Source organism: Ranitomeya imitator, chromosome 7, assembly GCF_032444005.1.
Source record: "Ranitomeya imitator isolate aRanImi1 chromosome 7, aRanImi1.pri, whole genome shotgun sequence".
Classification (NCBI taxonomy): domain Eukaryota; kingdom Metazoa; phylum Chordata; class Amphibia; order Anura; family Dendrobatidae; genus Ranitomeya; species Ranitomeya imitator.
The window spans coordinates 205290780-205315893 of record NC_091288.1 but is presented as its reverse complement, the minus strand read 5'-3'; the positions used below and the strand labels follow the sequence as shown (position 1 = coordinate 205315893).

The window sequence follows — 25114 nt, the reverse complement described above, 5'->3', positions numbered from 1 at the left end:
CTCAACAATATATTCTACGCAATGGCCAGACTGTCCGACCTTAAAAAAGTCGACTATAAGAGACCAAAAGAAACACAGGTCAATGGCTGGTTTGACAGAGAATGTAAAGCTGTACGGAAGACCCTGAGAACAGCCTCCAACAAGAAACACAGAGACCCCAACCACCTGGGTCTGAGGGAAGCCTATGACTCCATACAAAAGCAGTACAAAACCATCCTCAGGAGGAAGAAGCAGAGTTACATCTCTACCAAGCTTAATCAACTCCAAGACGCCCTCCAAGACAACTCCTTCTGGGAACTATGGAACCACATGGGCACCAAAGACAAGAAAAACAACAACCATATCCAAAATGGCAACCTCTGGCTCCAATACTTCAGAGACCTCTATAAAGACATTCCAAAGGAAGGACTAACCCAAGAACAGGAAAACATAATGGCCAAACTTAAAGCAATGGAGGAAAAAATCAAAAACTTCCAAAACCCGGTGGATACACCTATAACACTACAGGAAGTAACCGAGAGACTCTCCTCCATAAGATGTAGAAAAGCCGGTGGCCTGGATGGAATCCTACCAGAAATGCTGAAGTACAGCCCACCAGAAATACAGGCTGCAATGGTTAAACTCTTCAATATTGTACTGAGTGCCGGCTACTTCCCTCGTACCTGGAACCAAGGCCTCATCACACCCATCCACAAGAGTGGGGACAGGTATGACCCAGCCAACTACAGAGGCATATGCGTCAGCAGCAACCTGGGAAAACTGTTCAACAGTATCCTGAACAAGAGGATCCTCACCTTCCTCACCGAGCACAACGTCCTCAGCAAGAGCCAAGCAGGGTTCATGCCGAACCACCGCACCACTGACCACATCTATACTCTGCACAGCCTCATTCAGAGACACGTCTACAATACAAAGAATGGGAAGATATACGCCTGCTTTGTGGACTTTAAAAAGGCCTTTGATTCAGTGTGGCACCCGGGCTTATTCCTGAAACTGCTGGAGAGTGGAATAGGAGGAAAGACCTATGATGTCATCAAAAGCTCGTACACCGAGAACCGCTGCAGCGTGAGTGTGAACGGCAAAAGAACGGCTTATTTCCAGCAGAGCCGTGGAGTCAGACAAGGCTGCAGCCTAAGTCCAACGCTCTTCAACATCTACATCAACGAGCTGGCTACCGCCCTGGAATCCTCCTCAGCACCAGGTCTCACCCTCTTGACGCTCAGGTGAAATTCCTGCTGTATGCAGATGACCTGCTGCTGCTGTCACCAACCGAGAAAGGCCTCCAGGACAACCTGAAAATCCTAGAGAAATTCAGCTCCACCTGGGCTCTACCGGTCAACCTAATAAAACCAACACCATGGTGTTCCAGAGGAGAAAGAGAAGATCAGACCAACACCCATCATTTATCCTCAACGACTGCGACCTCACAGGAACAGACAAATATACCTACCTGGGCCTAGAGATTCACCGGTCAGGGAGCTTCAAACAAGCCATAGAGACCCTGAAAGACAAGGTCTGCAAAACCTTCTATGCCATCCGAAGGACACTCTACCATCTGAAGCCACCAGTGAGGGTCTGGCTAAAAATCTTCGTTAAGTTAATAAGGCAGCACACTGCAGCGCTAAAACATGCAAACTTGAAAACACGAAATTTGAACCAAATTTTGTGTTTTCAAGTTTACATGTTTTAGCGCTGCAGTGTGCTGCCTTATTTACTTAACTATATACGAGTTGGCGACTCTAGGTTCAGCGCCTGTTCACACTTAGTCTATGTTTGGATGTGCCGGTCAGGTTTTTGAAATGGCTAAAAATCTTCGACTCCATCATCGCCCAAATCCTCCAGTATGGCAGCGAAGTCTGGGGTCCTCACACCTACCCAGACTGGTCAAAGTGGGATTCCAGTCCAACAGAAATATTCCACCTGGAATTATGCAAGCACCTTCTCCAGGTCCATCGGAGCACCTCCAACAGTGCTTGTCGGGCCGAGCTGGGCAGATTCCCTCTACACCTAACAGTTCTAAAGGGGCGCTGTCATTCTGGGCTCACCTGCATAGGAGCAATCCAAGCTCCCATCACCGTAAAGCCCTGATACATGTAGGTGAAACAGAAAAACCAGAACCCTCGGAACAGCCCAGCCAAACTTAACCGGACCAGAACACCAATCACAACAACCTGACAAAAGCCGGAATTAGGAAGATGGCAAACGAAGGCCAGGAGTGGTATGTCAGTGACTGGAAGAATGATATCATCAGCTCACAGAAACTGACCATGTACCGCAGCCTACAGAGAGACTACAGACTGGCCCCATATCTGGAGAAACTCCCGGACCCCAGAGACCGCCAGATCCTGAGCCGATATAGACTCAGTGCCCACAGTCTGGCCATCGAATGTGGCCAACACAGGCAGAGCTACAAGCCCAGGGAGGAAATACTGTGCCAACACTGTGACCAGGAGGCCATAGAGGACGAAACCCACTTCCTGCTACACTGCTCCAAATACTCAGCAGTGAGAGACACTCACTTCAGGAGACTCTCACATCTCTTCCCAGACTTCATCACCATGAAGGAGGAAGAGAAAACATATATCCTGCTGGGAGAAGAAGAGAGAGCAGTGGAGATAGCAGCGCGGTATGTGAGCGAATGTCATAGACTGCGAGAAAGAGAACTATGATGCCATGGACTATAGCCCCCACAATGGATCTGCCCCATCCACCTCCCCTATGCCATGGACTATAGCCCCCACCCTGGATCTGCCCCCATCCACCTCCCCTATGCCATGGACTATAGCCCCCACCCTGGATCTGCCCCCATCCACCTCCCCTATGCCATGGACTATAGCCCCCACAATGGATCTGCCCCATCCACCTCCCCTATGCCATGGACTATAACCACCACAATGGATCTGCCCCCATCCACTGTTATGACTTGGTGGTTAGGACAATAATGGACCTGATGGTTAAGAGCACACAAAATGACCTGATAGTTATCAGTAATATAAGACGAGCTCTGAGACGTGGGAACTCTGCTGACCGCAATCCCTAAACCTATCACACACACTAGAAGCAGCCGTGGATTGCTCCTAACGCTCCCTATGCAACTCGTCACAGCCTAAGAAACTAGCTAGCCCTGAAGATAGAAATAAAAGCCTACCTTGCCTCAGAGAAATTCCCCAAAGGAAAAGGCAGCCCCCCACATATAATTACTGTGAGTAAACATGAAAATTACAAACACAGAGATGAAATAGATTTAGCAAAGTGAGGCCCGACTTACTGAACAGACTGAGGATAGGAAAGGTCACTTTGCGGTCAGCGCAAAAATACTACAAAAAGACCACGCAGAGGACGCAAAAAGACCCTCCGCACCGACTCATGGTGCAGAGGTGCTCCCTCTGCATCCCAGAGCTTCCAGCAAGCAAGAAACAATCAAAATAGCAAGCTGGACAGAAAAATAGCAAAATAAACACAAGCAAAAACTTAGCTTATGCAGGGAAGACAGGTCACAAGAACGATCCAGGAGTGAACAAGACCAATACTGGAACATTGACTGGAGGCATGGAGCAAAGATCTAGGTGGAGTTAAATAGAGCAGCAGCTAACGAATTAACCTCGTCACCTGTGGAAGGAACCTCAGAAGCCGCAGCCCCACTCACATCCACCAGAGGAAGCCCATTGACAGAACCAGCCGAAGTTCCATTCATGACCACAGGAGGGAGCTCGACAACAGAATTCACAAAAATCCACCTTCCCTACAGCTCCTACCCAACATCCCCACAGTCCCTATCCCTATTGCCTTTATACACTTGCTTTGGCAAAATTGATGTGTATTTGGTCCTGCCAATAATGCTTCTTTGAATCTTGAATCTATACCTGACAGGGGCCCATACATTCTGATATCATCACTAATATATACCTGACAGGAGCCCATACATTCTGATATCATCACTAATATATACCTGACAGGAGCCCGTACATTCTGATATCATCACTAATATATACCTGACGGGGGCCCGTACATTCTGATATCATCACTAATATATACCTGACAGGAGCCCATACATTCTGTATCATCACTAATATATACCTGACAGGAGACCATACATTCTGATATCACCACTAATATACACCTGACAGGAGCCCATACATTCTGATATCATCACTAATATATACCTGACAGGGGCCCATACATTCTGATATCATCACTAATATATACCTGACAGGAGCCCGTACATTCTATATCTACAGTAATATATACCTGACAGGGGCCCATACATTCTGATATCATCACTAATATATACCTGACAGGAGTCCGTACATTCTGATATCACTAATATATACCTGACAGGAGCCCATACATTCTGATATCATCACTAATATACTGTATTAGTGATGATATCAGAATGTATGGGCTCCTGTCAGGTATATATTAGTGATGATATCAGAATGTACGGGCTCCTGTCAGGTATATATTAGTGATGATATCAGAATGTACGGGCTCCTGTCAGGTATATATTAGTGATGATATCAGAATGTATGGGCTCCTGTCAGGTATATATTAGTAATGATATCAGAATGTATGGGCCCCTGTCAGGTATATATTAGTGATATCAGAATGTATGGGTTCCTGTCAGGTATATATTAGTGATGATATCAGAATGTACGGGCTCCTGTCAGGTATATATTAGTGATGATATCAGAATGTATGGGCTCCTGTCAGGTATATATTAGTGATGATATCGGAATGTACGGGCTCCTGTCAGGTATATATTAGTGATATCAGAATGTACGGGCTCCTGTCAGGTATATATTAGTGATGATATCGGAATGTACGGGCTCCTGTCAGGTATATATTAGTGATATCAGAATGTATGGGCCCCTGTCAGGTATATATTAGTGATATCAGAATGTATGGGTTCCTGTCAGGTATATATTAGTGATGATATCGGAATGTACGGGCTCCTGTCAGGTATATATTAGTGATATCAGAATGTATGGGTTCCTGTCAGGTATATATTAGTGATGATATCAGAATGTACGGGCTCCTGTCAGGTATATATTAGTGATGATATCAGAATGTATGGGCCCCTGTCAGGTATAAGTGATATCAGAATGTATGGGCTCCTGTCAGGTATATATTAGTAATGATATCAGAATGTATGGGCCCCTGTCAGGTATATATTAGTGATATCAGAATGTATGGGTTCCTGTCAGGTATATATTAGTGATGATATCAGAATGTATGGGCCCCTGTCAGGTATATATTAGTGATGATACAGAATGTATGGGCTCCTGTCAGGTATATATTAGTGATGGTATCAGAATGTATGGGCCCCTGTCAGGTATATATTAGTGATGATATCAGAATGTACGGGCTCCTGTCAGGTATATATTAGGGATGATATCAGAATGTATGGGCCCCTGTCAGGTATATATTAGGGATGATATCAGAATGTATGGGCCCCTGTCAGGTATATATTAGTGATATCAGAATGTATGGGTTCCTGTCAGGTATATATTAGTGATTATATCAGAATGTATGGGCTCCTGTCAGGTATATATTAGTGATATCAGAATGTACGGGCTCCTGTCAGGTGAATATTAGTGATGATATCGGAATGTATGGGCCCCTGTCAGGTATATATTAGTGATGATATCAGAATGTATGGGCCCCTGTCAGGTATATATTAGTGATGATATCAGAATGTATGGGCTCCTGTCAGGTATATATTAGTGATGATATCAGAATGTATGGGCTGCTGTCAGGTATATATTAGTGATGATATCAGAATGTATGGGCTCCTGTCAGGTATATATTAGTGATGATATCAGAATGTATGGGCCCCTGTCAGGTATATATTAGTGATATCAGAATGTATGGGTTCCTGTCAGGTATATATTAGTGATGATATCAGAATGTACGGGCTCCTGTCAGGTATATATTAGTGATGATATCAGAATGTATGGGCCCCTGTCAGGTATAAGTGATATCAGAATGTATGGGCTCCTGTCAGGTATATATTAGTGATATCAGAATGTATGGGCTCCTGTCAGGTATATATTAGTGATATCAGAATGTATGGGCGCCTGTCAGGTATATATTAGTAATGATATCAGAATGTATGGGCCCCTGTCAGGTATATATTAGTGATATCAGAATGTATGGGTTCCTGTCAGGTATATATTAGTGATGATATCAGAATGTATGGGCCCCTGTCAGGTATATATTAGTGATGATATCAGAATGTATGGGCCCCTGTCAGGTATATATTAGTGATGATATCAGAATGTATGGGCTCCTGTCAGGTATATATTAGTGATGGTATCAGAATGTATGGGCCCCTGTCAGGTATATATTAGTGATGATATCAGAATGTGCGGGCTCCTGTCAGGTATATATTAGTGATGATATCAGAATGTATGGGCCCCTATCAGGTATAAGTGATATCAGAATGTATGGGCTCCTGTCAGGTATATATTAGTAATGATATCAGAATGTATGGGCCCCTGTCAGGTATATATTAGTGATATCAGAATGTATGGGTTCCTGTCAGGTATATATTAGTGATGATATCAGAATGTATGGGCCCCTGTCAGGTATATATTAGCGATGATATCAGAATGTATGGGCCCCTGTCAGGTATATATTAGTGATGATATCAGAATGTATGGGCTCCTGTCAGGTATATATTAGTGATGGTATCAGAATGTATGGGCCCCTGTCAGGTTTATATTAGTGATGGTATCAGAATGTATGGGTCCCTGTCAGGTATATATTAGTGATGGTATCAGAATGTATGGGCCCCTGTCAGGTATATATTAGTGATGATATCAGAATGTATGGGCTCCTGTCAGGTATATATTAGTGATAATATCAGAATGTATGGGCTCCTGTCAGTTATATATTAGTGATGATATCAGAATGTATGGGCTCCTGTCAGTTATATATTAGTGATGATATCAGAAATTATTATTATTTTATTTATTATTATTATTATACATTTTTATAGCGCCATTTATTCCATGGCGCTTTACATGTGAATATGGGGCAAATATAGACAAATACATTAAACATGAGCAGATAACAAGGCACACGAGTACATAAGGAGGGAGGACCCTGCCCGCGAGGGCTCACAGTCTGCAGGGGGTGGGTGAGGATACACTAGGAGAGGGAAGAGCTGGCTGTGCGGCTGTTCAGTAGGTTGAGGATCACTGCAGGCTGTAGGCTTGTCGGAAGAGATGAGTCTTCAGGTTCTTTTTGAAGGTTTCTATGGTAGGCGCAAGTCTGATGTGTTGGGGTAGAGAGTTCCAGAGTATGGGGGAAGCACGGGAGAAGTCTTGGATGCGGTTATGGGAAGAAGAGATGAGAGGGGAGTAGAGAAGGAGGTCTTGGGAGGATCGGAGGTCGCGTGTAGGTAGGTACCGGGAGACCATGTCACAGATGTATGGAGGAGACAGGTTGTGGATGGCTTTGTATGTCAGTGTGAGGGTTTTGAACTGGAGTCTCTGGGCGATAGGAAGCCAGTGAAGGGCTTGACACAGGGGAGAGGCTGGGGAATGGCGGGGGGACAGGTGGATTAGTCGGGCAGCAGAGTGTAGGATGGATTGGAGTGGTGCCAGAGTGCTAGAGGGGAGTCCAGAGAGTAGGAGGTTGCAGTAGTCGAGGCGGGAGATGATAAGGGCATACACTAGCGTTTTTGCAGTGTTGCGGTCAAGGAAAGCACGGATCCGGGAAATATTTTTGAGTTTGAGACGACAGGAGGAGGCAAGGGCTTGGATATGTGGCTTGAAAGAGAGGGCAGAGTTGAGGATCACCCCGAGGCACCGGGCGTGTGGGACTGGGGATAGTGAGCAGCCATTGACATTGATGGATAGGTCTGGTGGAGGGGTAGAGTGAGATGGGGGAAAGATGATGAATTCTGTTTTGTCCATGTTCAGTTGTAGAAAGCGAGCAGAAAAGAAGGCTGAAATGGCAGACAGACAGTGCGGGATTTTGGTAAGCAAGGAGGAGAGGTCAGGTCCGGAGAGGTAGATCTGCGTGTCGTCAGCGTAGAGATGGTACTGCATACCGTGGGATTCTATGAGCTGTCCCAGGCCGAAAGTGTAGATGGAGAAGAGTAGGGGTCCTAGAACAGAGCCTTGAGGAACACCGACTGACAAGGGGCGAAGTGAGGAGGTGGTGTGGGGGAGGGAGACACTGAATGTTCGGTCTGTCAGATATGACGAGATCCAGGAAAGGGCCAAGTCTGTGATGCCAAGGGATGAGAGGATTTGTAGCAAAAGGGAGTGGTCTACAGTGTCAAAGGCAGAAAACAAGTCCAGGAGAAGGAGGACAGAGTAGTGTCGCTTGCTCCTGGCAGTTAGTAGGTCATTGGTGACTTTAGTTAGGGCAGTTTCAGTTGAGTGATGGGAACGGAAGCCTGATTGTAACCGATCAAAGAGGGAGCAGGAGGAGAAGTGGGAGGACAGTTCAAGATGGACGTGTTGCTCCAGCAATTTGGAGGCATAAGGGAGAAGAGATATTGGGCAATAGCTAGACACAGAGGATGGGTCGAGGGAGGGCTTTTTGAGGATGGGTGTGATCTTGGCATGCTTGAAGGATGAGGGAAAGACACCTGTTGTGAGTGAGAGGTTGAAGAGGTGCGTTAGGGTTGGGATGAAGACCGTGGAAAGGTTAGGGATGAGGTGGGATGGGAGCGGGTCAAGCGTGCAGGTGGTGAGGTGTGATCTTGACAGGAGGGTGGAGAGCTGATCTTCTGTCATGGTGGAAAAGCTGGTTTTGGAGGAGCAGGGTTGAGCAGCTAAGAGGGGCAGTGGGCGCTGTGGGCAAAAGCTTTCTCTGATCGTATCGATCTTCTGTTTAAAGAAAGAGGCGAAGTCATCAGCAGAAATGAGGGGGGAGGGAGGAGGTGCGGGGGGGACGGAGTAGAGAATTGAAAGTGTTGAAAAGCTGTTTAGGGTTGTGGGACAGGGAGGATATGAGGGATGAGAAGTAAGTTTGTTTTGCGGCAGTGAGCGCAGACTTGAAGCTGGCGAGGGACTGCTTGTATGCAGTGAAGTGGTCGGCAGTGTGGGATCGCTTCCATCTCCGCTCAGCAGTCCTGGAAGCCCGTCTCAATTCTTTGGTCAGGCTGGTCAGCCAGGGCTGCCTGTTAATTGTACGAGTTTTACTATGCATGAGTGGGGCGGCCGAATCGAGTGTTGTTGTTATTGTGGTGTTATAAAAAGTGGCAGCAGCATCTGTGTCATGAAGGGAAGCTATGTCTGTGAGAGGGAGAAGGGACTCAGAGAGTGATTGTAAGTTGAGATGTTTGAGATTTCTGCGAGGGTGAGTGAGTTTGTGGAGTGGGGGTTGCACACTAGGAGAGGAGAGGGACGAGAATGTCAGTAGGTTGTGGTCAGACAGGGGGAGGGGTGTGTTAGTGAGGTTAGTAAGGGAGCAGAGGCGGGTGAAGATGAGGTCCAGCGTGTGGCCATCTTTGTGAGTGGCCTCAGAGGACCATTGAGTGAGGCCAAAGGAGGCAGTCAGTGATAAAAGTTTAGAGGTAGCTGAGGTGAAAGTGTCAATGGGGACATTGAAATTGTCGGGGTCGTCACGACAATACCCTTCATCCACCAGTCATTCCAAATCAGATTAGGAGCATGTTGGTACCGGATAAGAATGAGTCAGACACAATGCTGGTTCAAACTCATTGCACGCTCGTGTGTAACGTCACAGCAACTGAACTGTTTATTTCATATACATAACATTATATAGTCCATTGGGGGAAGGTGTGCAGAGGGCGGGGTTAGGCGGGGTTTAAGCAATGTATCTAGTATTCAGTCCCTCTGATTGGCTTGACATTATATGATAGATCCTCCTTCATCCACGTCACTTTAAGTTTCCATTTCTCCAGGGACGATACTTTAACTTCAGAAACGAAAGTAGATTCTTGGCAAGAACGAAAACTAGGGCATAATGCTAAGTTTCGGTTTACAGAGAAATGATCCTTGGCTTCTGGAATGTGAAACTTGTTTCTTCAGCAAAGTGAATCTGCAGCAAAGGTGAATACTGGCAGCCATCTTAAATACAGTCAAATTTGCATTAGTAAACATAAAGGGAAAAGCTTATTGTTTCACAGCATAAGAATATATAAAAGTACAAAAGAGTATAAAAACATATATTTTTACCTTGACAATCCCCCCTAAACACTAAGTTTTTCCCTAAAAGAAAGATCCTTCGAGACTGTCCATGTGATGGGGAAAGGGGAGGTGGATTTCTTCATCCAGACACCTCAGAAGCTCTCCCCTTGTGAGAGGCCTCCAGGCAGCTGAACCCTTCACTAGCTTCACATGGAGTTCTCCCGCTGTCCCTAAACTAAATCTCTTTGCATCATCTGAGAGTAAAGGGTATTGTCTATCTTCTTGAGGGGGCGTACTTAGAGATTTCCCCTGGATCAGTGCCATCGCACTCTGGTGGGTCTACTTCTTGGTTGGGGAAGGTGCCAGTCGGAGTTGCCTCAGTGATAACCTTTTTATACAGGGGAATAACACAACAGAGGATTATTGATCCAACTACAAGAAGGGCAATCAGTACCAGACAAGCTTGTTGGAGGAATCCTTTGAGCCCACCCAACCAACCGGAAAAGAAAGATGTGTCTACTCCTGCATTAGTTTTTAATTCTGCTGTTAACCCATTTATCTTCTTAAGGGCTATCATGGTCTTTCCATTTACCCCAGAGTTCTGAGGGATATAGGTACAACACTCCTCTCCCACCATCCCACAGACTCCTCCTTTCTCAGCTAAGATCATATCAAGGGCTAGTCGGTTTTGGAGGGTCATTCTAGTGTTAGGGCGCAACTCCTCATCTATATCCTGGAAAGCATCACAAGTAAAATTGACAAACCTTTGTTCACTGTAATATATGTAATTGATCCAATCAACATTCTTATTAATTTGCACCTGTGGATTAAAGAAGCAAAGCCAACATAGATCTGGTTCTGGGCTTTAAATTGGTCAGGCACCCCCCTTGGCACTCCAACGCCATCGACATATAACAATGGATCTTCTTCATAACTCATGTGGAGCTGATCAAGGCTTCTCCTCATTCTGGTATATTCATCAGGTGTCTCTGGATCCCAAGGTAAAATCTTGAACTGCATAGCTAGTTTAACAAGGGTGCATTGACCTGTCCAGGTATTAGGCAACCTAGGACGGAGCTTACCATCTCCACATAACCAATAAATGTCGTACATATACTGTGTATGATTAGCTAGCAAATCAGTATCCAGGGACCTGTTCTCTTTGCAGAAACCTGTCTTGAAGACCCCTACTGGTGTACCTGTAGTGTCATGGGAATTATAGCAGGTATAATTATCAGCTAACACAGTTATCCCTCCTGGGACCTTTAATTTAGGTGCTTCATGAATTAGTGAGACATAATCTGAGCAATCAGTGGGCTTTAGACCCTTCAACAGATTCATAACACAGACAGTGGTATTGTCATCAGGAAAAAACAATGCATGTGTGTATAGATGTGTATTCGCTGCAGCACAAGCAACATATCCTACAGAGATATTCTGGACTCGTACATTGTATCTTACCCATTCTAACCATAAATTTGTCCTTGGGACTGTTTGTGTTTCTATAGAGAAGACTTCTTGCCAACTAAGACCTGGAATGGGGATTACTTCGTTAACTATATTTTGCAAACGTTCACCTGGGCCTGTTTTAGCTGTACTGGTAACGGGGGCCTTGGTTGGTCTGAAGCTAATATCCTGGAGCTGTATATGGCCTAAATTCCCATAGTATCCACTATTAAACACATTATGAAAATACCTCCCCAGTACAATTGTTATCTCTGGTAACACATATATAATACTGGATAATTCCCTCTAACACCCGCTGAGTCTCGGGGCACTTGACTACATCGCAGAAATCAAATCACCAGATATTTACCGGGGCCGTTAGGTTTACCCAAAGAATAGTGGCACCGGAATTCTTATTTACAATAGGGACCGAGGAGGTAGGGGCGAGGATGGCCCCCAGCCTCAGGACCAAAAACAACAGCAACATTTTCCTTCGATCACCACTGTGACTAAGCGCTGGTCCGGTCTCTTTTGCAGTGTAAAGCGTAGATCCAGGTGCTCTTTCCTTCAAGTTTTATTGACATAGCTTTTCACGACCATAAAACCACCAGACATCAAATTGTGACCAATATCGGTTTCTGCTGAATCTGGAAGGGAAAAAGAAACTAAAACATGGGTGTTAGCAACATTTCTTACTAAACTGAATAACATATTGAACAGCACGGTCAGTTTCTTCTGACAACTACTGAGACTGAAAATTTACAACTGAAAACCTAGCACCAAACAATATCTCATATGGGGACAGGCCATGTTTTGCCTTAGGGGTAGTACGAATGTGTAAGAGCTCTGGCCATGGAGCCGTAGTCTCCTGCATCATTTTGGTCAATTGTCCCTTCAGTGTGCTGTTCAGCCTCTTAACTTTCCCACTGGATTGTGGAGAGTATGGAGGGCTACAGTGGATCCAAGCATTGTCAGAACCTCCTGATACACATGAGAAGAAAAGTCCGGGCTTTGGTCACTTTCAGCAACTTCTGGAACACCATATCTGCATATAACTTCCATCACCAGTTTCTTTGCTGTGGTCTTTGCAGTCACGTTGGTAACGGGGAATGCTTCTGGCCAACTGGAGAACATGTCGACAACCACCAGACAATAGTCATACCTTCCAGACTTCGGCAACATGATGAGGTCCACCTGGAGCCTTTGGAAAGGATAGTCGGGCTTAGCAAGATGCTTCGGGGGTACACGTTGAAGTTGACCGGGATTGCAGGTCTGACAGATACCTCGATGTGTGGGCCCATGCGCCCACGTGACAATAGCAGGGTACATCTGCTTAGGGAGACACACAAGTTGGTCCTTTTTTTTTTTTTCTTTCAGCGACCATTGTCCATACGTGCTCCATCAGCTTTCCACTGCTTCACTTCTTCCTTTGGAGACATTCTCTGCATCGTCATTAAGCGGTCTCGCAGGGTCCGGTAGAAAACCTCAGTCTGGCATAGATCATCAGGTTCCTGTAGAGTCAGTGTTTCTTGTAACTGTTTACGCAGAGAGCGTGTGGTCACCATAGCTGGTATGGTCAGTTCAACGGGTAGGAGAGCAGCGGCTTTACTTGCATATCCGCAAAGGCATTACCAACAGTCTGTGGACTGTTCCATGGTACCGTGCTCCTTAACTTTGATAATGGCCACCTGGGTAGGTAATTCGATTGAGTCCATGAGGGCTTTAACAGCTTCAGCATTCTTCACTGAGTCCCGGCAGTAGTAACAAATCCTTGATTGGTTCATAGGCTCCGAAATCATGAGCAATACCAAATGCTTACAGTGAGTCTGTGTATATTAGCCCGCCTGTCCTTGGCCAAAGTACATGTAGTAGACAGAGCCTGACGTTCTGCTTCTTGTGCTGACAGGGTGGAAGGGAGTGAGTGCAGCTCCGTGCACTACAGTGTCTTCCGTAGTAACAGAGTATCATGTGTGAAATCTGCCAAAATCATCACCATATCTTGAACAGTCTTTCAGGGCCTTGTAGAGAGGTAACATTATGCGGGATGCGTCCGGTATCCACTGACAACAATAAGTACATAGTCCAAGAAAACGCTGGAGCTCAGTCACATCTTTTGGGAATGGAAGGGAGCTGACGGCTATTTTTTTCTTTCTTCTGTGAGGTGTCTGGCACCCTGAAGGAGACAGTGACCCAAAAATATCACTTGACCAAGGCAGAACCGAAGTTTCAAGGCCGAAGCCCGACAGTTCAGATCTGCCAGATACTTGCGAAAACTAACAGTGGCAACAATGGCTTCCTGCTCTGTCTGTGTACACAACAAAAAACAAAAAAAAAAATTACCCACATACTGAAGTAACGTGACATAGGCATATTCTAACTGACAGGGTTAACAACACTATCCCCCCTATTTTTTTTTTTTTTTTTCTACAGGCATTATTGAGGGTGGATCTGGGCCTATCAGGGCCATCATAACCGTGGAAAGGGCATGTAAGATATACATCTCATTATACTCATCTACATAGGGGTTATATAACATAAATACCATCTGACCATCATCTTGGCTCACCAACTCTCTAGGTCTGCTCAGGTGCACTTATACGTCCATCATATTCTCTTTGGCTGTATATTGGGAAAGGTTTGTTCTCAGGGTCAGCCAATTATTTTAGCGTAGCTAGCTAGTCAGAGGGCTTCCAGGGATAATACTCCTGTATCTGTCTTACACTACCTGGTGTGGTTGGTTCTCTGGTGGTGGGGGTGACTAGATAACCGGTTGGGGGTGACATGACATGCTGGTCTACAGCTCCTTCCCAAAAGGATTACTGTCAGCTTACTCCCAAAATTAATGTCCCCACTACCCACTATCCTGTGTCAGCTTATCACTACATGTGATCTTATCTGGACAGGAATCAGTGTAATTCACTTAGGTTGCAGCACAGATTATACAAGTATTTCTCCAGTCTGGGTTTGTCTGACCACAATATTTACAAATCCATCTGTCCTATCTTGGTCTGAGAATTAACATGGCGAGAGAGATTTCCAGACACAGGGTTAAAATGAATATTGGAATATGAGACTAGATTTGCATAAGGGAGGGGGAGCTGGAGCTGAAGTCTTCTGCTTCTTGGGCCACTGATAAGGAAGCGAGCTGCGAGTTGTGTCCTTGAAGCTGCGAGGGGAGGGGGACTAGAGAGCGAGTGAGGATCGCTGCAGCTGCTGATACAGACTGGGTTAAGTTCTTCTGGAAACTTTGGCCCCCCTTTCTCTGGCCGGCAGCACAAAGAGGAGAAGTCAAAAAAAACAATTCGCGCAGGGGTTCACCCCTCCCATTGGGTGTCTCGGAAAACCACACAGTGTGACGAAATACAGCAGTTCTCAGACTCAATTAATTTCTACAAAACCTTCACACAACTCATTTGCCAGAACACCCTAGAAAAACTAATGATTGGGGTATTTTATAGCCAAACACGGGCTCTGCATCCTTTCATCTTTCCTCTCCATCAACCTTTTTGCTCGTTCTTTATGAGATGGTGCCATGTAGACAGCTGCAATCTCCCTGTCGAGGGCAATCCTACATGCTCGTACACCTTCTCGACATTCTTGACTGCCTTCTTGCCCTCCCGTGACTCTACTATTGTCTTGACTTCCACAGCATCCTCATCTAACTCGTGGGGCACGGACTTCTTCTTTAAGAGACGTAACATGACTCACAGAATACTACGCCCTTCTGCAGTAGGCCGCTGACAGCGACAGCAACACGTGTGTCCTAACACGGAGCCTCGCGCTCCACGTGTTATGAATAAAGAGCCTCGCGCTCAATATTTTTCCCTAACCTGAACACCAGTGATTACAGTCTGTCCTGTCACGATATTCTAAACGTTGGGAGGCTGTCTCCTAGTGAGACCCCTCCACTGTGTTTCTGGTGGTCCCCCTCTTGGGACGTCTTAATTACCGATATGTGCAAGTGTGTGCAAGTGTTTCTGGTGGTCCCCCTCTTGGGACGTCTTAATTACCGATGTATGTGCGTGCAATATCACAGAGGCTACGTCTCCTATCCCAATCCACAAACTTCTCAATCTTTCACTCTATCACTACTAGGCAACAGTCACGGGTAGGGTGGTTGAATGGAGTACAATGACCGGTGGAGGAGGTGTGGTGTACACGAGGACGCGCAGAGTGCGACGTCTCTCAGTTGCTGGTTCGAAGCGTGGCACGGGATCGCGCTCGGTCTCACCACTCGACCAGTCACTCCCCAGACCCAAGGAGACCACAGACTAACCAATAATGGCTGAAACACTAGCAAGTGTGACACATACATAGTATGCGATCTCCACTTACCGTGTTTGGAGGGTGATCAGTCCTCGAGGTCAGCCACTACGGGTGTCGTCCACGGACGTCCAGGCATGGGTCCAGGGGGTCTCGGATCGCGGGCCACGCCCCACGTTGGTTGCGCCAAATTGTCGGGGTCGTCACGACAATACCCTTCATCCACCAGTCATTCCAAATCAGATTAGGAGCATGTTGGTACCGGATAAGAATGAGTCAGACACAATGCTGGTTCAAACTCATTGCACGCTCGTGTGTAACGTCACAGCAACTGAACTGTTTATTTCATATACATAACATTATATAGTCCATTGGGGGAAGGTGTGCAGAGGGCGGGGTTAGGCGGGGTTTAAGCAATGTATCTAGTATTCAGTCCCTCTGATTGGCTTGACATTATATGATAGATCCTCCTTCATCCACGTCACTTTAAGTTTCCATTTCTCCAGGGACGATACTTTAACTTCAGAAACGAAAGTAGATTCTTGGCAAGAACGAAAACTAGGGCATAATGCTAAGTTTCGGTTTACAGAGAAATGATCCTTGGCTTCTGGAATGTGAAACTTGTTTCTTCAGCAAAGTGAATCTGCAGCAAAGGTGAATACTGGCAGCCATCTTAAATACAGTCAAATTTGCATTAGTAAACATAAAGGGAAAAGCTTATTGTTTCACAGCATAAGAATATATAAAAGTACAAAAGAGTATAAAAACATATATTTTTACCTTGACAAAATCACCCATGATGATAGTGGGGATGTCAACAGAGAGGAAATGAAGTAGCCAGGTGGTGAAGTGGTCGAGAAAGGTGGAGATGGCTAGTTCTGGGGGGTGGTAGATGACAGCCAGCTGGAGGTTGGAGGGGGAATAGATGCGGACAGAGTGCACCTCAAACGAGGGAAGAGAAGCGGAGGGTGGTAGCGGGATTGGGGTGAAGGAGCAGGTGTCGGACAGGAGCAAGCCAACTCCTCCACCGCGTTTGTTGCTGGGGCGAGGGGTGTGAGAGAGGTGGAATCCGCCATAGGAGAGCGCAGCTGGAGAGGCCGAGTCAGAGGGGGTGAGCCAGGTTTCGGTGAGGCCGAGGAAGGAGAGTTTGTTGGTGATGAAGAGGTCATGGATAAATGGCAGTTTGTTGCAGATGGAGCGTGCGTTCCATAGTGCTCCAAGTAGGGGGAGCTGGGGAGTGGGGGCTGGATGAATGGGTATGAGGTTGTCGTGGTTGGGAAAACGTGCGGAGGATCGTGGCAGGGGGTTAGAAACGAGTGTGGGGATGAATTGGGGAGGGCCGGGATTTGGGGATATGTCACCAGCAATGAGGAGTAACAGACATTTCATTAGAAGGTGGGAGCAGGATAGGACATGATGCGGCCGTGTGTGTCTGGATAAAAAGGATTGTATGTGGAGGAACAGTTCTGAGGAGAAGGTGAGATGGCTGGGGAGTATGGAGGAAGAAATGACTAGTTCCTTACTAGGAGGAGGGATTGCAGGAGATTGTAAGAAGGAAAGTAGTATGGGGGTGAAAGAGAAATAATGTATGGGCTCCTGTCAGGTATATATTAGTAATGATATCAGAATGTATGGGCCCCTGTCAGGTATATATTAGTGATATCAGAATGTATGGGTTCCTGTGAGGTATATATTAGTGATATCAGAATGTATGGTCTCCTGTCAGGTATATATTAGTGATGATATCAGAATCAGGGCCGGCTCCAGGTTTTTGAGGGCCCCGGGCAAAAGAGTCTCAGTGGGCCCTACCCCTTTAACACATACCACGATTCATGATGCACAGATACAGCAGAGAAATATGGCTATAGATAGCCGGCACCGTGATGTTTGTGTACAGGATGCATCTCAGCACAGGGGTCCGAACCATTAAAGGTCTTCAGAAGCAAGTGAATGCGTACCTGGCGTGTCTGACCTGTCTGCGGCTTATACGGCCCGAATACTCCTGGATTGTGCAGCCGGCGTCGGGGGCAGTGGGAAAGAAATGTATAGTTACAGGGGTTTTCCTGTCCTGGGTGGATTCTCGTCTCAGGCGTTCACGGTAAAATCTGTCAGTCAGCACAAGTGTATGTCATTTATTATTACACCGCCATTTTTTTTTATTACAGCACCATTTATTGCAGTACGCTATAATACGCCATTTACTAAACTCTTCATTAAGAGTCACAGAACTGGCGCAGCACACCCATATCCGTAGCTTCAACCCTTAGACTTATATTGGGGTCCAAGCCGTGAACGAACTCCGTCTATGCGCTGGTCGGAGCTGTGGAAATGTCTGAGCTGGTCGTGCAATGCCATGTCTGTAAGTGGATGGGCTCCGGCCGATGTGTCTGTAACTCTGAACACTTGACATGTTCCCATCAGTGAGTGAGATAAGAAAGTCCCTTTTATTTACCCCACATAACCAGAGCAATTTATTTTGCATGATCCAGATTGATAAACTTCTCCGTCTAGAAACTTCTGTTATACATTTTTATTCTTTGCGATCCAGTATACTTCTCACCAGTGTCCGCCTTGTCTCCTTTGGTTTGGCTGCTGTATTCGTCCATTGATCACCTTCTGCAAGCGCTGGAAGAAAATAAGTCGGCTAAACCGCGAGGTAAGAGCCGCAGTCACCGTCACACATGCGTGTGGTGTTCGGAGGGCTTGGTATATGCTCCAATTATAGGACTTGTCCTTCATGAGTTGCTGCACATTCTGCCGCCATACTTACCGGATGCCACAGGAGACCCCATTCTAAGTCTGTGCTGCCTGGTGCTGCTGGGATGATTTACATGTAAGGCTTCATACCCATTTGTGCGAGAAACAGACGAGTGCAATCCGATAAAAAATCAGATTGCACTCGGACCAATGTTATTCAATAGGGGACATCTCATTAGCGAGATTTTTCTCATCCTAAATAGGACTGATTAAAAAAAAAAAAGCACCATGCGAGTGCTCTCCGATTATTTTACGCACCGGTGTCCTTTGAAAAGCTGGTAATTCATGTGCGGTGTACAGGAAAATCACACTGACAGGTTAGAATAGAATACCGCATATACTCGAGTATAAGCCGAGATTTTAAGCCCAAATTTTGGGGCTGAAAGTGCCCCTCTCAGCTTATACTCGAGTCACGGTGGGTGGCAGGGTCGGCGGGTGAGGGTGACAGAGGGCTGAGGCATACTCACCTAGTCCCGGCGATCCTGGCACTGTCCCTGCCGTCCCACAGTCTTCGGGTGCCGCAGTTCTTCCCCTGTTCAGCGGTCACGTGGGACCGCTCATTAGAGAAATGAATATGGAGTCCACTCCTATAGGGGTGGAGCTGCATATTCATTTCTCTAATGAGCGGTAACGGTGACCGCTGATAGAGGAAGAGGCTGCGGCACCGAAGACCAGCTGTACGGGGGAAGGAGCGGGACGCCGGGAGCAGGTAAGTATCTCATATTCACCTGTCCCCGTTCCACACGCCGGGCGCCGCTCTATCTTCCCGGCGTCGCTCCATCTTCCTGGCGTCTCTCCCCACTGACTGTGCAGGTCAGAGGGCGCGATGACGCATATAGTGTGTGCGCCGCCCTCTGCCTGATCAGTCAGTGCGGAGAGACGCCTGGACGAGACGCTGGGAGCTGCAAGCAAGAGAGGTGAGTATGGCATTTTTTTTTTTTTATTGCAACAGCCGCAGGCAGCATCTATAATATAACGCTGGGAGCGTCACTCTGTCCGAAGCCTCTATAGACTGCGCAAGCGCCGGCGCAGTCTGGGCCTCACAGAGCGACGCTCCCGGGAGATCGCGGTGTGCGTTCACACTGAACGCACACCGCGATCTCCACCGCAGAAGCAGGGACCGCCAGGAGGGTGAGTATCGGCCATATTCACCTGTCCGGCGTTCCATCGCTGAGCGGCGCCATCTTCCCGGTCTTCGGCCTGTGACCTTCAGTTCAGAGGGCGCGATGACGCGCTTAATGCGCGCCGGCGCCGCCCTCTGACTGAACAGTCACGGCCAGGAGACCGGGAAGATGGCGGCGCCCAGCGCTGGAACGCAGGACAGGTGAATATAGTAAGTGCTGGGGGGGCCTGAGCTGGCGGCGATACCGGCACCTGACCCCCACAGCGCGCCGGTGTCCCCGCCTGCTCAGGCCCCCGGATGGGTGCAGCACATGACAGGATGGGGACGCAGGATGGAGGCGCAGGATGGGGACGCAGGATGCGGATGCAGCACATACCAGAATGGGGACGCAGCACATACCAGGATGGAGGCGCAGGATGGGGACGCAGGATGCGGACACAGCACATACCAGGATGGGGACGCAGGATGCGGACGCAGCACATACCAGGATGGGGACGCAGGATGCGGACGCAGCACATACCAGGATGGGGACGCAGGATGCGGACGCAGCACATACCAGGATGGGGATGCAGGATGCGGACGCAGCACATACCAGGATGGGGACGCAGGATGCGGACGCAGCACATACCAGGATGGGGACGCAGGATGCGGACGCAGCACATACCAGGATGGGGACGCAGCACATACCAGGATGGGGACGCAGGATGGGAACGCAGGATGGAGGCGCAGGATGGAGGTCGCAGGATGCGGACGCAGCACATACCAGGATGGGGACGCAGGATGGGGACGCAGCACATACCAGGATGGAGGCGCAGGATGGGGACACAGGATGGGGATGGAGGCGCAGGATGGGGACGCAGGATGCGGACGCAGCACATACCAGGATGGGGACGCAGGATGCGGACGCAGCACATACCAGGATGGGGACGCAGGATGCGGACGCAGCACATACCAGGATGGGGACGCAGGATGCGGACGCAGCACATACCAGGATGGGGACGCAGGATGCGGACGCAGCACATACCAGGATGGGGACGCAGGATGCGGACGCAGCACATACCAGGATGGGGACAAAGGATGCGGACGCAGCACATACCAGGATGGGGATGCAGGATGCGGACGCAGCACATACCAGGATGGGGACACAGGATGCGGACGCAGCACATACCAGGATGGGGATGCAGGATGCGGACGCAGCACATACCAGGATGGGGATGCAGGATGCGGACGCAGCACATACCAGGATGGGGACGCAGAATGCGGACGCAGCACATACCAGGATGGGGATGCAGGATGCGGACGCAGCACATACCAGGATAGGGACACAGGATGCGGACGCAGCACATACCAGGATGGGGATGCAGGATGCGGACGCAGCACATACCAGGATGGGGATGCAGGATGCGGACGCAGCACATACCAGGATGGGGACGCAGGATGCGGACGCAGCACATACCAGGATGGGGACGCAGGATGGGGACGCAGCACATACCAGGATGGGGACGCAGGATGGGGACACAGGATGGGTGCAGCACATACCAGGATGGGGACGCAGGATGGGTGCAGCACATGACAGGATGGGGACGCAGGATGGGTGCAGCACATGACAGGATGGGGACGCAGGATGGGTGCAGCACATACCAGGATGGGTGCAGCACATGACAGGATGGGGACGCAGGATGGGGACGCAAGATGGGTGCAGCACATGACAGGATGGGGACGCAGGATGGGGACACAGGATGGGTGCAGCACATACCAGGATGGGGACGCAGGATGGGTGCAGCACATGACAGGATGGGCACGCAGGATGGGGACGCAGGATGGGTGCAGCACATGACAGGATGGGGACGCAGGATGGGTGCAGCACATACCAGGATGGGGACGCAGGATGGGTGCAGCACATGACAAGATGGGGACGCAGGATGGGGACGCGGGATGGGTGCAGCACATGACAGGATGGGGACGCAGGATGGGTGCAGCACATGACAGGATGGGGACGCAGGATGGGTGCAGCACATGACAGGATGGGGACGCTGGATGGGGACACAGGATGGGTGCAGCACATACCAGGATGGGGACGCAGGATGGGTGCAGCACATGACAGGATGGGGACGCAGGATGGGTGCAGCACATACCAGGATGGGGACCCAGGATGGGTGCAGCACATGACAGGATGGGGACGCAGGATGGGTGCAGCACATACTAGGATTGAGACCATATACCAATATAAATGCTCGCCACCCGGGCGTAGAACGGGTTCAATAGCTAGTTATATATACCGGTAGCAGAGCTTTATAAGGAGCATCTATGGGGCACAAATGAACGGTGCAGAGCACTATATGGCAGAGCTTTATAAGGAGCATCTATGGGGCAATAATGAACGGTGCAGAGCACTATATGGCACAGCTATGGGGCAATAATGAACGGTGCAGAGCACTATATGGCACAGCTTTATAAGGAGCATCTATTGGACCATAATGAACGGTGCAGAGCATTATATGTGGCACAGCTTTATATGGAGCATCTATGGGGCAATAATGAACAATATGGAGCATTATATATGGCACAGCTTTATACAGAGCATCTATGGGGCAATAATGAATGGTATGCAGCATTATATGGGGCACAGCATTATATGGAGCATCTATGGGGCAATAATGAACGGTGCAGAGCATTATATATGGCACAGCTTTATATGGAGCATCTATGGGGCAATAATGAACAATATGGAGCATTATATATGGCACAGCTTTATACAGAGCATCTATGGGGCAATAATGAATGGTATGCAGCATTATATGGAGCATCTATGGGGCAATAATGAACGGTATGGAGCATCTATTTTTATTTTTGAAATTCACCGGTAGCTGCTGCATTTTCCACCCTAGGCTTATACTCCAGTCAATAAGTTTTCCCAGTTTTTTTGTGGCAAAAGTAGGGGAGTCGGCTTATACTCGGGTCGGCTTATACTCGAGTATATACGGTAGATATCTATATACATAGAATATGTATGTATGTGTATATATATATATATATCTCTTACTATTTCATAGATAGCAGAAAAGCTGGTAATTCAATTGACGGCTTCTGCATAATCATTACAGAAGCCGACAGGACATGAGACGTGATTTACATACAGTGAACCATTGCATATCCGTTAGATTTTTATATGCCCCTCACTAATAATGTTAGTATAGTGTGTGTGCGCGTGTAAAATTTTGGAGCTGTAGGTGTTAAATTAGGCTACTTTCACACTAGCGTCGTACCGACGCATACTGTGAAATAGAAGCACTAGGGCAGCGGATGCAGTTTTTCAACGCATCCGCTGCCCCATTGTAATGCTCGGGGATGAGGGGGCAGAGTTCCGGCTGTGCATGCGCGGTCGGAAATGGAGCACACGACGCACAAAAAAAGTTACATGTAATGTTTTTTGTGCCAACGCATCCGTCGCACGACGGATGCGATGTGTGGCAATGTGTCGCTAATGCAAGCCTATGGAGGAAAAAACGCATCCTGCGGGCAACTTTGCAGGATGCCATTTTTTCTCCAAAACGACGCATTGCGACATGCGTTGTACGATGCTAGTGTGAAAGCAGCCTTAAAGGATTAATACACAACAGTATCACGGACCTGCCTGTTGTGTTCCTTGGTCTTCATGATGCTCTCTGTGCTTCACACAGAACCCTGAGACTATCACAGAGCAGGTGCATTTATACGGAGACTTGATTACACACAGGTGGATTATATTTATCATCATTAGGCATTTAGGACAACAATGGATCATTCAGAGATCCACAATGAACTTCTGGAGGGAGATTGCTGCACTGAAAGTAAAGGGGCCGAATAATATTGCACGCCTCACTTTTCAGTTTTTGAATTTCCAGAAAAATTGTGAATAACCAATACATTTCGTTCAACTTCACAATTGTGTTCCACTTGTTGTTGATTCTTCACAAAAAATTAGCATTTGGTATCTTTATGTTTGAAGCCTGATATATGGGAAAAGGTTGAAAAGTTCCAGGGGGCATACGGATGTTGCGATAAAAAAATCGCAATGACCTTGCATGACACTCGCATATGTTTCTTTCTTTTTTTCTGTCCGGAAATCGGACCTTTTTTTTTTATCGCAAATGGGTCTGAAGCCTAAGGATGAGAACCGGCAAGCCAAAGCTTGTCCTCCGCATGCGCCTGGACTCCCTGACCGTTTATGGTGAGAATTCACATCACATGACCGTCGTGACTAATGGTGATGTCATTCATGGTGACGTAATGCCATACTCAGAAACTGTGAGGGATTAGAGCCATGGCAGCCGGGCTCAGACCATGTGTGCACCATTAATGTCTTCCTCCATTTCCTTTACAGCTGCGGAAGCTCAGTGAGAACTCGACTACTACTTTCGGAAGTTGGGAGACTCCACGTCGCATCTGCTCCGTTGGAGAAGCGAGTGCCGCTATGTGCTCCATGGTTTTCTCCTTTATATCTGTATTTAGTCATTTTTGTATAATAAAATTTTATATTTTCTATGTTTTTGCGATACTGAGTCGCTGGTTTCTCGGTAATGGGCCGTGTCCTCAGCATTAGATAATTTACATCAAGTTTATGGCTTAATTAATTAAACCGCTAGCAGACTCCGCCCCTCCCACTTAGCCCTTCCCACTTTTTAGAACTGTGTCATAAAGGTGGGCCCAGCTGGCAGAGCGTAAGTAATGGCTCTTTGTAGCTGCTTGCAAGCAGTGAATTGAAACATCCCCGTTCTTGCATTTTCACAACTGCCACGATATAAACATGAGCGGCTCGTGGTCCTCGTCCTCACGGGTCTCTTGTGTACAGATGTCATCAGTACGGCCGACGATGTGGTGCTGATCTGCTGCAGCAGCGTTGGAGGCGCTACCATGGTGGGCATGAGCTTTCATCCCTTGAACTGTTCTCTTTTTAAAGGGGTTGTCCATGACTGTGACATTGATGGTCTCTCATTAGAGTATGTCATCTGGTGTGATCTGTGGGGGTGCGACACCGGCACCTCCGCCTTTTAAGTTGTTGGATAGAACTTGTCAGTCCCTGCGCTGCACAGCTCCGCCGACAGACGTGCTGTACCCGACCTTGGACTCCGGTGACGCCACTGTGCTGTGGGCGTTGGTGACTGAGCAGCTCCAGCTGACACCAGGGAAGAGCTAACAGCCAAGATGGCGGGTGTAACCAGTGGTAAAGACGGGCCATCAATGTTAACCCCTTATTGACCAAGGCAATTTTTACATTTCTGACCACTGTCCCTTTGTGGTTATAGCTCTGGAGCCTCAAAGGATCCCGCTTATGACACTGTTTTTTCGTGACATATTATACTTTATGATAGCGGTAAAATTTATTCGATATGACTTGCGATTATTTCTGAAACAAACCAGAAATTTTGCAAAA

The 25114-nt window shown here is 47.6% G+C and overlaps 1 protein-coding gene and 1 long non-coding RNA gene across 2 annotated transcripts in view; both read left to right on the top strand.

Annotated features, from left to right (window-relative positions):
* The window catches only part of LOC138645308 (zinc finger protein 665-like), a 171669-nt gene that overhangs the window by 27065 nt on the left and 119490 nt on the right, over positions 1–25114 (top strand). The window lies entirely within an intron of this gene.
* On the top strand, positions 17973–24225 carry LOC138645311 (uncharacterized). Its single transcript, XR_011314726.1, has 3 exons — positions 17973–18477; positions 23844–23911; positions 24065–24225. It is a non-coding gene; the product is annotated as an uncharacterized lncRNA (long non-coding RNA).